The 12831-nt window shown below is 54.6% G+C and overlaps 1 long non-coding RNA gene across 1 annotated transcript; it reads left to right on the top strand.

Moving 5' to 3' along the window:
* Positions 1-8487: 8487 nt before the first annotated feature.
* Positions 8488-11426, top strand: LOC149119871 (uncharacterized). The gene is made up of 2 exons (XR_016227320.1): positions 8488-8602; positions 10475-11426. It is a non-coding gene; the product is annotated as an uncharacterized LOC149119871 (long non-coding RNA).
* The last annotated feature ends 1405 nt before the right edge of the window (positions 11427-12831 follow it).

The following is a 12831-nucleotide window of genomic DNA, read 5'->3' as shown; positions in this document are numbered from 1 at the left end:
GGGGCAGGGCAGCAGGACAGGCACCCAGGCTGGGCGGGGGAGCCTGGGGGTACAGACGGAGCGCAGGGGTGGGAATCCCGAGCCTGGGAGCCCCTCTTACTCAGGAGCTCTGGGTCTTCCTGCGCCTCAGTTTCTCCCTCTGGGAAATGGGGCTGTCTTCTCTCTCCCACTCCATGCAGCCTCGTGGGATTTGAGATATGTGGGGAAGGAACTGCCTGAGAGGGTGTTTACCGCCTGCAAAGCAGCCCAGTTTGGTTCAGCCCCCAAAAGGGTGTTGTAAGGATTTCATTTGGAAATAGATATTAGAGATAGTAGCACAACATTTTTTTTAAAAAGATTTATTTATTTATTATTCAAAAGCCAGAGTTACAGAGAGGCAAAGGCAGAAAGAGAGAGGGAGAGGGGGAGAGAGAGAGAATCTTCTATGTGTCGGTTCACTCTCCAAATGGCCACAGAGCCAGGGCGGGGCCAGGCTGCAATGGGGAACCTGGAGCCAGGTCTCCCACGTGTGTGCAGGGCCCAAGCACTTGGCCATCCTCTGCTGCCTTCCCAAGCACGTTAGCAGGGAGTTAGATCAGAAGTTTGATCAGCAGCTGGGATTTGAAAGGATACCCATATGGGATGCTGGCATTGCAGGCTGTGGCTTAACACGCTGCGCCACACGTTAGCCACAACGTTAGTAATGAATACCACTGAACTGTACACTGAACAGTAAAAATGGAGCCAGCACTGTAGCTCAGTGGGTTAAACCACCACTTGCAACGCTGACATCCTGTATCAGAATGCCATATTCGAGTCCTGGGTTCTGATCCAGCTCCCTGCTAATGCACCTGGGAAGGCAGCAGATGATGGCCCAAGTGCTTGGGGCCCTGCCACCCATGTGGGAGATCCAGATGGAGTTCTGGGCCCCTGACTTCCATCTGACTCAGCCCTGGCTGTTGTGGCCATTTGGGGAGTGAACCAGCAGATGGAAGATCTATCTTTTTGACTCTCCCCCCTCCCTGTTACTCTGCCTTATGAATACATAAGTAAATCGTTTTTAATGGCAGATTTCATGTTCAATAAATTTTACACAATTTTTTAAAGTGTGCAGTGAAAAAAGATTTGAGGTAGTTGAAAGCCAAATAGGAGGCAGGAGGGCATGGGTACCTATACCTGCGGCCTGGAACCACAGAGCCCTGGGCTGCTCTGGGCAGGGGAATACCCAGACTTGTCCCACCCTCCAGTTTCCCTTCCCTGCCTCCCATGTGCTGGACCAGAGCCAGTTGGCAAAGAAGCTTGGGAAATGTAGTTCACAGGGGCCCGCTCCTGGGGTGCTGCGCAGAGCACAGAAAGGTTGGTAACTGTGTCTGAGATCACACCGCAAAGGACCTGTATAGTGATCAATGGTAAATGACTGTCAACTTAGCATAAAAGTCTGGGTTCAAAGCCAGACCTGAATGCTAAGGGTTCTGGCTCTCCTGGTGCGCCATCTTGGCACTCAATTGCAAAGACTAGGCAAGGAAAGCAGAAAAGGCAGGGGTGTTTACAAGGCCCCTTTCTGCCTTGTGCTGTGGATGTTGGTCCTGGGGGCCAGCAGGGTCCCAGTGTCCTGAACAGCACTCTGCCCGCAGAGCCCCCATGCCCTCCAGGGCAGGAGTCGGACAAGGAGAAGCCGTGGGGACCCTGAGCTCAGTAGGCCAAGCCGGCATGGCCAGAGGAGCCAGGGGGGCAGAACTGGCCCCGAGAAGACACACTGGGTACCTAGGGCTGTGGGGATCTTCCCACTGTATCCTGGGGAGACTGCCCGGCCTCGTGGGGTTGTGTTCCTTTGTGTCAGTTTTCTCTCTGCAGCTGACAGGCCCTGTGTTCAGACCAAATCGTCCAGAAAGGCCTGCGTCTGAACTCCAGAGGAAGTGGGGTGGCAGCCTGGAGTTTTCCTGTGAACACCCCTGGCATGGATGCTGAAGCCGTCAGCGGGGCACTCAGCGGGCCTGCCCATGGTCACATCCGGGGCTTCACCCCCAGGAAGCTGAACCACTGCATCTGGAGTGAGTCAGACTGGGGCAGATCCTGACTGTGGCTCAGGGACCCCCAGCCAAGCCTCTCACCTCCAGGAGCAGGTAAGCGGGGGCGGGGGGGGGCAGTACCTCTCTTGCAGGGTTGTGGGAAGGAGTGGAGGGTGCCCACATAGTGCCCAGGAGCTAGGGTTGCCATGGTTACCAAGAGGCCAGTCCCAGGACGGCTGTGATGACTGGGGCTGCCCCCTGACCCCCAGGAGGGGGAGAACCCCGTAGATTCCCTACTCGGCTCTCCCTGACCCCTCCCAGGTGACACAGTGGCAGGAATTTGTCCTCTGCAGGGGTGTGCAGGCAGAAAGTCTCCTTTTTTGATGAGACAGCGATGAGGTGATGTCTGGGTTTTTTATATCCCCATTGCTGAACTAATGCCAGACGCCAGCGTCCAGGCTGGCTCCCATGAGCCACGGTTGTCCTCTGGGCTCCTGGCCCCGTGGGGGACCTTCTGGGGTTCACCTCGAGACCCACCAGCAGCGAAGGAGTTGGTCAAGACACACGAGTGCATTTCTAAGACCCACCACCTCCCCTGGGCACCCGGACAGGGCCTTGAGAGCCTGCCCCACTGTCGTCTTTTCCTTAGAAACAAAACAGAACTTACTGTGGTTTTCTTCTTACCAAAGTAAGAAGCCCTGGAGGTGTGGGAACTACCATAAGCCTATTTTGGAGGGTAAACGGAGGCCGGACCAGATAAGCTGATTACCTGGTGTGTAAGACCCCAGCACTAAGTGTTGAGTCATAGCCCTCATCCTATAGATCGACTGTGGGTCAGAAGCCTGCATCCACTTTGCTATTCTGGGTCTCTGGTCGACCCAGTTTGCTGAACAGAAGGATCAATGGCCTGGAATTTGAGATTGTTGGTGATACTACTATAGGGTCATATCAGAAATGGGGGAAAAAAATCCCTAAAAATACCACACACATGTTAAAAAAAAACAACACTGAGTGACAACAGTGTCTGGGGTAGGCAGTGCTTGTTCCTGAGACCTCCGTGTCCCGCAGGAAAGCCCAGGAACCGTTTATTATACAGACGCAACCCTGGAGATGGATGGTGCGAGAGACGTCTCAGCCAGAGGGCCCTCCCATCCGATGCTGCATAGATCCCGCCAGATTTTACTAGCCACTCACGAGTATATGTTCACATTTTTGTTTTTAAATCCTGCTATCCATCCTGATTTGCAACTTGCTTTTTGCAAATAACAGTAGCTTGAAATGCAACAATTATTAGCCCGGCAGGTTCATGATGGGTCTGGTGGCAGAAGCAGCTGGTGAGGCTTGTGTGCAAAATTGTGTGTGTGTGTGTGTGTGTGTGTGTGTGGGAGAGAGAGAGAGAGAGAGAGAGAGAGAGAGAGAGAGAGAGAGCCTTTTTCAGTGGTAGTTCAGACAGCCCCCTTGTTTTTCAGTTGGGGAATCAGGCCGAGTGGAGAAGGGACTCGGGCGTGGCGATGGGGAGCCCATCCCTTGGCAATGGCCTTGAAGGATGAGGACAAGACTGCTGCAGTCGCCTGGCCCTGGGCGTGCTGCCCTGGCTTCTGAGAGGAGCTGCAGCCTGCAGAGCCAAAGGAGGACAAGGAAGGCAGCCTGCCCGGCTCCCGGGCTGAGCCTCTGCAGTCCCTGCCAGGAGAGATTTACAGCCTCCCGGAGCTCGCGAAGGTTACAGAGAAAAAGCTGGTGCAGCCGAGGGGAGCCTGCAGCGCCTGCTGGGGGCCTGGCTCCTCCAGGCTCAAGGAAGCCCTCCCAGGAGCGGGCTTAGAACGTGAGGGTGGGTGAGAGGCAGGGCACAGAGGGCACTCGGGGACCCGGATGCCTGCACACCTGGAGCTCGGAGCAGCACTGAGCACAGGGCCTGGCTCAGCTCTTGCTGCTGAGGCTGAGTGCTGTCAGTCAATGCAGTCGTGCAGGCTTTATGGAGCTCAGACTGCCCAGGACCTTCCCAGCTGCAGTGGGAGGGTCTCATGTCACCAATGGTGACAGCCACTATCCATGGAGCAAGGCCCCTGCGTGTGCACTGTGCTGAGCACTGTACCTGCACAGTTCAGCCTTTCTTTAAAAAATGTTTGCGGCCAGCATTGTGGCGTAGCAGGTAAAGCTGCCGCCCGTGACGCCGGCATCCATATGGGTGCCGATTTGAGCCCCAGCTGCTCCACTTCTGATCCAGCCCCCTGCTAATGCGCCTGGAAAAACAGCAGAAGATGGCCCAAGTGCTTGGGCCCTTCCTCCAACGTGGGAGACCTGGAAGAAGCTCCTGGCTTCTGGGTTTGGGCTGGCCCAGCTCCGGCCATTTTGGCCACTTGGAGAGTGAATCAATGGATGGAAGATCTCTCCCTCTCTCTTCTTCTCTTTGTGTAACTCTGCCTTTCAAATAAATAAATCTTTAAAAAGCAAATAATAATGTTTTATTTCTTTTTATTTACTTGAAAGGTGGAGAGAAAGAGATAGAGGCTTTACATCTGTTGCTTCACTCCACAAATGCCTACAACAGCCATGATGGGGCCAGACCAAAGCCAGGAGGCTGGAATTCCATCAGGGGCTCCCAAGTGGGTGCCAGTGAACCAAGTGTGTGAGCCATCACCTGCTTCTCTCAGGGTGCATGTTAACAGGAAGCTGGAATCCAGAGTGGAGCTAGGACTCGAACCCAGGCACCCCCAAATTGGAGTCCCAAGTTGCAGCTTAACCACTGCCCCAAATGCCCTCTCCCGTGAGCTCGTTCTGCTAACGTCTGGATACTTTCTCTGTGTACAAGAGGAATTCTAAAAGTGCACGGAAAATGGAGTGAAAAGATAAGCTTATTTTAGTGCAAAAATTTTCGATAGCCATGCATAATTTTCATGATATGCATTTTTTTTCTTTTTTGGAAGATTTATTTAGTTTTTCTGAAAGGTAGAGTCACAGAAATACAGAGGTCTTCCATCCACTGGTTCACACCCTAAATGACCACGATGGCTGGGGCTGGGCCAGTCTGAAGCCAGGAACTCCATCCGGGTGTCCCATATGGATGGCAGGGGCCTAAGCACTTGGGTCATCTGCTACTTTCCCAGGCACATTTGCAGGGATCAGAAGCGGAGCAGTCAGGACTTGAACCAGCACTCTGATATGGGATGCCGGCATCGCAGGCTGGCCCGTGTAGCTTGATGTTTTTCATTTTCCAATTCAACAACATGGGACAAGCCTCTCTCCATGGCAGTAAATCCTGATTACGTTCTCACCTATCAGACATGGACCAGTCTGCTGTGGGGCTGGGCCACGTGGATAAACTCTCCAGGGGGCCTGTGTGAGCTGAGGTGGGTGTCCCATCCCAGGCCCAGCAGGTCATACCTCCTTGGAGGACCTCTGTGGGCCCAGCTAGCCTTTGTGGCCCTGCACCTGCTCCTCCACCTGCAGACCCACGGATCATTCCCCTCCAAGCCATGATGCACAGCTTCCCGCTGTCTGCCTGAGGGGTGGCTGCGCGGCCAGTCTCAAAGGCGGCGCCCCACTGCCCACGCTGCAGGCATTTCCACCTGGATCCCCTCCTCTAGCCAGACACCCATCAAACATGTGCACAAGAAGCTGGATTCAGGTAGGAGCCCCCCACCCCACCCCGTCTGCCTGTGCCCTGAGGCCAGCCCGTGCTACCTCCCTGCTTGAGCCCAGCCTCTTCACGCCCTGCGTGTGTGCAGACAGCTGATACTGCGCCAGCTCGAAGCCAGGAGCCCAAAGTCAACCCAGGTCTCCTGCAGGAAGTGGCAGGGACCCAATTACTAGAGCCAGCACTGCTGCCTCCCAGAGTCTATGTCAGCAAGCAGCTGCAGTTGGGAGCTGGAGCTGGGAGTGGACCCCAGACGTTCTGACGTGAGACACAGGCGTCTTAACCACCAGGCTAAGTGCCTGCCCCAAAGACAGCTTTTGAAGGGGCAGCCCTGGGCAGCCCCGTGTGCCTCAGTACAGCCCTTTGGGGTTGAAATGCATCAGACAGAGCCTGGCACATAGTGGCAAGCGGTCAGGAAGAGCAGCCCAGCACAAGCAGGTACCGGGCAAATACTCACTGTGTGCTTAGCAGGCGTGGCGGGGGAGGGCGCATCTGAAAGGTGTACATTATTCCAGGAGAACACCTGCAGCTCCCCTCACCTCTGGGCCCCTGCTGGGGCTTGGGGGGCAGAGGCGGGTGGTCTCACCCCTTCCCGGACCCTCTGCCTCCAGGAGCCAGTCAAACCTGGGCCGTGTCTCTGCTGTGTGTCCTGGGAAGCTGCTTCGCCTCTCTGTGACTCGGTCTCCTGGTCTTTAGCATGGTGTGTTTTTTTTTTTCTTAAAGATTTTATTGATTCATTTGAGAGGTAGAGTTATAGACAGAGAAATGGAGAGAGAGAGAGAGAGAGAGAGAGAGAGAGAGAGAGAGAAAGTCTTCCATCTGCTGATTCACTCCCCAAATGGCTGCAATGGCCAGAGCTGGGACCATCTGAAGCTAGTAGGAGCCAGGAGCTTCTTCTGGGTCTCCCATGCAGGTGCAGGGCTCCAAGCACCACCTTCCACTGCTTTCCCGGGCCACGAGCAGAGAGCTGGATCAGAACGGGGGTCACCAGGACATGAACCGGTGCCCACCTGTGCTGGCACCGCAGGTGGAGACTTAACCTAGTATGCCACAGCGCCGGCCCCTGGCATGGGGGTTTATGCATTCGTTCAATGCACGCTTATTGAGTACCCCTGTGAGGCAGGGCCTTTGCTAGGAGCCGGGGATACCGTGGTGAGCTGAACAGACCCAGGCCAATTTGGATGGGGCGACAGAGACAGAAAAGGAACAAGTGCTTGAGACAATTTCCTAAGTGCTAGGGAGACGGCGAAAGCAGATGGCGTGTGGAAGGCTGTAGAGTATGGGGCAGGGGCTGCTCTAGAGAGCGGCCAGGGGAATCCTCCACAAAGCAGCTCCTTCTGCAGATAAGGAAGCTGTTGTGTACTGACGTCAGGAGCCAGCCCTGCAAAGGTCCTGGGAGAAGGCCCGTCAGGCAAGTGCACCTGGCAGGAAGTGCACCTGCTGCCAGAACGAGCCTGGCGTGTGGAAGGAGCAAGGCCCCTGTTGTTGGAGGGGAGTGAGCAGCGGGCAGCCAAGATGTGGGCGCCGGAGGGCTGAGGTCAGGTCAAACAGAGTAAAGATTTCTGGGCCAGTGTTGTAGCACAGTGGGTTAACCCACCGCTTGCAACGCTGGTATCCCATACTGGAGTGGCACTCAAGTCCTGGTTGCTCAACTTCTTCTTTTTCTTTTGACAGGCAGAGTGGACAGTGAGAGAGAGAGACAGAGAGAAAGGTCTTCCTTTGCCGTTGGTTCACCCTCCAATGGCCGCCGCGGCCAGCACGCTACGGCCGGCGCACCGCACTGATCCGATGGCAGGAGCCAGGTGCTTCTCCTGGTCTCCCATGGGGTGCAGGGCCCAAGCACCTGGGCCATCCTCCACTGCACTCCCTGGCCACAGCAGAGAGCTGGCCTGGAAGAGGGGCAACTGGGACAGAATCCGGCGCCCCGACTGGGACTAGAACCTGGTGTGCCGGCGCCGCAAGGCGGAGGATTAGCCTAGTGAGCCGCGGCACCGGCCCTCAACTTCTGATCTAGCTTCTTGCTAATGTGCCTGGGAAGGCAGCAGAGCATGGCCCAAGTTTTTGGGTCCCTGGCATCCATGTGGGAGACCCGGATGGAGTTCCTGGCTGCTGGCTTCAGCCTGGCCCAGCCGTGGCTGTTGCGTTATTTGGTGAGTGTCCCAGCAGATGGAAGCTCTCCCTCTCTCCTCTCTCTCCTCTCTCTCTCTCTGTCTGTCTCTCTCTCTCTGCCACTCTGTCTTTCAAATAAATCCCAGAGGCATCTGGCCTGGTCTATGTGAATAATGAGCATGACATGGTGACCCCAATGGAGAGCATTTGTTAAATTCACCTTGTGGGGTTCGCACAGTGGCGCAGCCGGTTAAAGCCCTGGCCTGTGGTGTCGGCTTCCATATGGGCGCTGATTTGAGTCTCAGCTGCTCCACTTCCAATCCAGCTCCCTGCTGATGTGCCTGGGGAAGCAGCTCAAGATGGCCCAAGTGCTTGGGCCCCTGCACCCCGGCTCCTGGCTTCGGATCAGCTCAGCTCCGGCCGTTGCAGCCATTTGGGGAGTGAACCAGCGGATGGAAGACCTCACTCCCTCTCTCTCTCTGTCTCTACCTCTTTCTGTGACTCTGTCTGTCAAATAAATAAAATAAATCTTTAAAAAAAAAAAAAAAAACCTCACCTCATATTGGGCACTGTTCTAAGCACTGAGATCCGTCATTTAAGCCTTCCAACCTCCCTTGTCAGGTGGGCCCTTGTATTGTTCTCATTTTCCAAATGATGATGGGAACACAGAGAGAAGCAGCTCCTCCAAGGCCACACACACACACAGTGGGTCAGCTGTGGATCCAAACAGGAATCCGAGACCAGAGCTGTGTTCCTACCTCCATCCTGTCTGCCTCGCTTGCTGAGTGGTAGCCATTTATTTCCAGGGTAAGAGCAGCACCAGCAAGCCGAGTCTGCAGAAGATGAGCTAGAAATTAAAAGGAGAAACATGGTAAGTGAGGCAGAACGATTCTGCAGAAGCAACACAGATCGTGGGGCTGCAGACGGCTGGCGGACTCTGCCCGGGGCCGATGGCTGGCCCTGGCTGGACGCTGGCAGCCCCAGGAACAGAGCAGCACAGTCTGGCTGCTCAGGGCATCCCTTCCGCACGGCGGCAGTGGCACCCCAGCCAGGAATGCTGTCATCTGTGCCCTCTGAGGGGCCCAGAGCAGGCTGGGCTGTACTGAACGGCAGCTTTAGAGAAGGGCAGCCCGGTTCTGCCTCTGCCAGCTGTGTGACCGGGGGTGGGGGTGGGTCTCTTTCCCTCTCTGAGCCTCAATTTCCCTTTATAATATGGGAAAATAGCAGTATTAAAGGAGAATCTTTTTTAAGTTTTATTGTATTTTATTTCTTTGAAAGGCAGAGTGACAGAGATCCTCCACCCACTGGTTCATTCTCCAAATGCCCACAACAACCGAGGCTGGGCCAGGCCAAAGCCAAGAACCAGGACCCAAGCACTTGAGCCCTCACCTGCTGCCTCCCAGGGTGCACAGCTGCAGGAAGTTGAATCAGAAGCAGAGCAGCTGGGATTCAAACCAGCTCCCAGCAGGAGATGGGGGCGTCCCAAAAAGTGGTCTCTCCCACGGTGCCACAATACCTGCCCCTGGAGGAAATCCCTGTAGAGAGCACAGCCCGGGGCGTGGCACACACAAAGCCTTGGGAAACGGTGGCTGTGACTCAGAGCCAGAGGGTGGGAAGGGCGTGTTGGTGTCGGGGCACCAGGCAGAGGCGGCAGACGGCAGCAGGGGCATGGTGCCAGGTGGGAGATCATATGGGTCATGGTTCCTAGGAGGGTCGGGCAGGGGCCAACTGTGTTCTGATGGATTTGAAGGCTCCCTCTGGCCGTTAGGTGGGTCAGAGTGGGAAGCAGGGGGCGGGAGGGTGGTGAAGAGGCAGCTGCTGGTGGCTGTGCCCCATGGCAGGTGCGGTGCACACAGAGCCAAATCCCGAACTGACCAGGAGGGGCGCTGCACCTCCGGCTCCTTGACCCAGGGCCTGAACCAGCTGGGCCAAGAGGTGCCTCGTCCCCAGGCTTCACACCGGCAGACTCAAGTGCAGCTCAGGACTACACCTGCACCTGCAACCTTCTCACCGCCACCACCTCTGGCACCCAGGTGGCGATGCCCAGCTGGCCCAGGAAGGTGGGGTTGACTGGCGATGGGTAACATAGCTGTACCAAGCTGTGCCTGATTCTGTCTCCGGTGTCTCCACACTGGCTCCAGGAAGTAGGTTCTGTTACTCTCCCTGGTTTGCAGAAGAGGGAAACTGAGGCTCGGGAGAGCACATGGAACTTGTGGCCCACAGAACCGTGAAGGCACTGATGGACGTGGTCTGAAGCCACTAAGTGTGTGGTGATCGTCTCTACGGAAAGAGAAATCAAACAGAGATTTGCCAGGAGGTTGCGATGTGTTGACTGTTTTAGTGGTACAGTCTGGCTTTCTGGGTGCAGTGGCTCAGAGAGGGACCACCCCCTTCTCGAGATCAGAGAGCCACTGAAGTACAGGACAGCCCCAAAGGCAGGTGTGAGGATGCCCAGGTAGGGCCCCTCGCTGCCCCCACTGGGATTTTCCTAAGAGTTGAGAAATAGCCGGGGTACCTGTTCCACAAAGCGACTGGGATGGGGCTTGCCCCTTCCTCTGTGACTCCCGGGAGGGCATGGCCCAGCCAGCCCCCTGTTCTCATCATCCGGGCATGGAAGGTGTCAGGGGCAGTCCCAGGGTGGCCCGGGGACACAGCCAGGGAGATGCTCTAAATGGAAATGGACAGCTTAATGTGTTAAGTGCTTTTTTTGTTTTGTTTTGTTTCGTTTGTTTCGTTTTCTTAGATAATGAGGTCAGCTGGTTAAACGCTTTACAGACTCACTTCTGTCCACTGAGAAGGCCCGGACAATGAAACCCCGCACGCCTGAGCACCCCCAGCACTCAGATTATGGTTTCCAAATACCATTCTCCAGTGAGACGGAGCAGGGCAGCCGTACGTGGACCGTGATTTGGCTTCCCGACTCATGCAGGTGTTCCAAGCACAAAGTCTTGTGTGAATGGTGCTGAGAGGGCGGAAACTTAATCCAATGAGGACGCCTGAAGGTGAGGCATTTGGGAAGTGACTGAAGAGGATCAGGTGGCTGGAGGGAGCCTGTGACCCAGTTGTGTGACCCACATAGACTTCCACGCTGCCCGGCTCGCCACAGGACCCTTCCTCTGCACGTGTCCCGCCACCTGCCATGCCCACTGGACACCACACCAGCGCGGGAGCCAGTCATGCATTGTGAGCGGGGAAGAGTGAGCTGAAACCTACCTCCTACCTCCATAAGTCGTTTCTCTCGAGTATTTTAGTTATAGCGGCGATTAATACAAGGGCTATTTGGAAAACCTGTTGATTCCAGTGCTGGGGCAGAGAAAATATGTGTTGAATATACGTTGAAGTACCAGGAAGTAAGGAGATAAAAGAAAATGGTTACAGGCATTTGGTTCAGTGGTTAAGGGCTGCCTTCCTCAGGGCCAGCGCTGTGGCATAGTAGGTTCAGCATCTGCGTGTGACACCGGCATCCCACTTGGGCACTGGTTCGTGTCCTGGCTGCTCCCCTTCTGATCCAGCCTGGGAAAGCAATGGAAGATGGCCCACGTGCTCGGGCCCCTGCACCCACGTGGGAGACCTGGAAGAATTGCAGCCATTTAGGGAGTGAACCAGAGGATCAAAGACCTCCCTCTCTGTCTCTCCTTCTCAGTATCTGTAATTCCACCTCTCGAGTAAATAAATCAATCTTTTGAAAAAATGTATAACTATTTATTTTTATTTTTCATAAATACAATTTTAGGAATATAGTGATTCTTCCCACCGTACCCACACTCCCACCCTTCTTCCTCCTCCCTCTCCTATTTCCATTCTTATTTTTTACTAAGATCTATTTTCAGTTAACTTTATACACATACAAATAACTCTATATTAAGTAAAGAGTTCCACAAATTGTATGAAAAATAATTGTTCCTCAACAGTCGAGCAGTCGAGACAAGGGCTGTTCAAAGTCATTGCGTCTCGAAGCGTTAATTTCAGTTCTGTAGATTATTTTTAGGTGCTCTCTTAGTTAGCACGGATCAGGGAGAACACATGGTATTTGTCCCTTGGGGACTGGCTTATTTCACTAAGTATGGTGTTGGCCGGTTTCATCCATTTTGTTGCAAATGACAGGATTTCTTTCTTTCTTTCTTTCTTTCTTTTTTTTTTTTTTTTTTTTTGACAGGCAGAGTGGACAGTGAGAGAGAGAGAGAGAGAGAGAGAAAGGTCTTCCTTTTGCCGTTGGTTCACCCTCCAATGGCCGCTGCGGACGGTGCACTGTGCTGATCCAAAGCCAGGAGCCAGGTGCTTCCTCCTGGTCTCCCATGGGGTGCAGGGCCCAAGCACTTGGGCCATCCTCCACTGCACTCCCTGGCCACAGCAGAGAGCTGGCCTGGAAAAGGGGCAACCGGGACTGAATCCGGCACCCTGACCGGGACTAGAACCTGGTGTGCCGGCGCTGCAAGGCGGAGGATTAGCCTAGTGAGCTGCAGCGCCGGCCAGCTATTCCAATTCTGAAGGTGTTATTTATGAGAAGTGGAATAAGCCAGATGGAAAAGAACAGATATTCTAGGATTCCGTGCATCTGCGGCACCTAGAAGAGAAATCTGCAGGACGAAAGGTAACGGACTGAAGGGAGGAGCAGTGCAGAGTCGGTGTCCCACGGGCCTAGGGTTTCAGGCTGGGAAGATGACCTGTGTTATGGCACAGCAGGTTAAGCCACCACCCACGACACTGGCATCCTGTATGAACACTGGGAGTCCTGGCTGCTGCGTTTCTGCTCCAGCTCCCTGCTAATGCACCTGGGAAGGCAGCAGATGGCCCAAGTGCTTCGGCCCCTGTCACCCGTGTGGGAGTCCCAGATGGAACTCCTGGCTTTGGACAGGCCCAGGATGGCTGTTAGGGCCATATGGGGAGTGAACCAGCGGATAGAAGATATCTGTCTTTCTGTCTCTGTCTCTCTCTCTTTCTTCTCTGTAATTCTGCCTTTCAAACAAATGAATACATCTTAAAAAAAAAAAAAGGCAAAGAAGTTGGGCCAACACTGTGATGTGGCGGGTAAAGCCACCACTTGCAGTGCCAGCATCCCATATGGTTGCCAGTTCAAGTCCTGGCTGCCCCAGTTCTGAT

This window comes from Oryctolagus cuniculus, chromosome 21 (genome assembly GCF_051225735.1).
Source record: "Oryctolagus cuniculus isolate XC-2025 breed Fujian yellow rabbit chromosome 21, ASM5122573v1, whole genome shotgun sequence".
Lineage (NCBI taxonomy): Eukaryota > Metazoa > Chordata > Mammalia > Lagomorpha > Leporidae > Oryctolagus > Oryctolagus cuniculus.
Note: the sequence above shows the minus strand (reverse complement) of the source record. Positions and strands in the feature narration are given on the sequence as shown.